The following is a 1,536-nucleotide window of genomic DNA, read 5'->3' on the forward strand; positions in this document are numbered from 1 at the left end:
CTCTCCTGTTTTCTTTCTTTTTCAAAAACTTATTTATTTATTTTATTTATTTGAGAGAGAGAAAGAGAGAGAGAGAAAGAGAGAGAGAGAATGGGCATACCAGGGCCTCCAGCCACTACAAACGAACTCCAGACACATGTGCCACCTTGGTACATCTGGCTTACATGGGTCCTGGGGAATCAAACCTGGGTTCTTTGGTTTCCCAGGCAAAGGCCTTAACCACTAAGCCATCTCTCCAGGCCTGCTCTCTCTTTTTCGTGAGGTCCAGACCACAGGCTATAAAATGGTGCCACCTTCAGTTAAGGTGGATATTCCTACTTGGATTAACCTAGTTAAGATCGGCCCTTACAGGTATGCCCAGAGGTTAACCTGATCTGGATAATTCTTCTCTGGAGATTCTAGGATCAAGTGTGTGTGTGCGTGTGTGTGTGTAAGAGAGAGAGAGAGAGAGACCTAGGTTGGCTACGATGGAGGAATATACTCACTGGCTCAGGGCAGGGCTAGCACTTCCCTGTGCGTTTGAGACAATGGCAAAAATTCAGTTATGATTGTAAGGCCCGGAGGTCAAAAAATTTCTATGTTAGCTTTGGGTCACAAGCAGTGCTGGGGGTGAGGGATCTGGGCCGAGTCCCCAGCCGCCGGTGAGGAGAGGGACTTTAAGTACAAGGTCATGACAAAACATCTGAAGCTCATAGCCAGGACTGTGACTGTGCAGGAAGGGAACGTTTAAGGTGCATACGGACTCTGGACAGAATCCTCACCACAGATGGGCTTATTGAAGACATTAAGCGACGGTGACACTTTGAGAAAATAGCCGCCATCAACGGTGCAAAAGCTATGACACGTGCCGGAGGATCTACAGCATGGAAATGGCTCAAAAAATCAAATTTTTGATGTGAAAGAATAGGGCAGATCCCCCAGCATGGGTGGCCCTTTGCCTGTTCTACTACATATAAGAAAGCTCCAAGAGGACACAGTGCCTTGTTCCTGGCCGTCCTTACTGCTTGCTGTGTGTGCATCTACCCTGTGTTTCCACAGCACGCAGGTGGCCTTCTCCTCTGTGCTTCCACAGGGCTCTGCCAACCCAGACCAGGCCTCTGCATGGGGCCCCCAGCCTGGCTTTGTTTTTACAGGAATGTCACATAGGCCACCTGTGCTGCTGCCATCACTGGAAATAAAAGAAACAGATGAAGTTCAATAATACTTAAAATCTAATACAATATATTGAAAACATTATTTTAGCATGTAGTTTGCATGGAGTTATCACTCAGGTATTTTGCATGGCTTTTACTGTGTGCCCAGCTTTTGAAATCCTATGTGAAATTTGCCCAACCCTGCTTCTCAGTTTGAGGGCTCCAGAGTCATGCCTGGTAGGTGGCTGCTTCCCAGGGGCAGGGCAGGTATAGAGTGGGTGGCATCAAAAAATGCTCTTGCAGACTCATGTTTCCTGACCTCATTTTTACCATGCTTCTCATTAGGCTTGTGGCAGGGGAGACAGAGTGGGAGGCTGGAGCCAGACAACCCAGCTTCACCACC

General features: G+C 47.8%; 1 pseudogene; it reads left to right on the top strand.

Annotated features, from left to right (window-relative positions):
• Positions 1 to 670: 670 nt before the first annotated feature.
• LOC101608105 lies at positions 671 to 956 on the top strand (annotated as a pseudogene).
• The last annotated feature ends 580 nt before the right edge of the window (positions 957 to 1,536 follow it).

This window comes from Jaculus jaculus, chromosome 9 (assembly GCF_020740685.1).
Source record: "Jaculus jaculus isolate mJacJac1 chromosome 9, mJacJac1.mat.Y.cur, whole genome shotgun sequence".
In the NCBI taxonomy this organism is placed as follows: Eukaryota; Metazoa; Chordata; class Mammalia; order Rodentia; family Dipodidae; genus Jaculus; species Jaculus jaculus.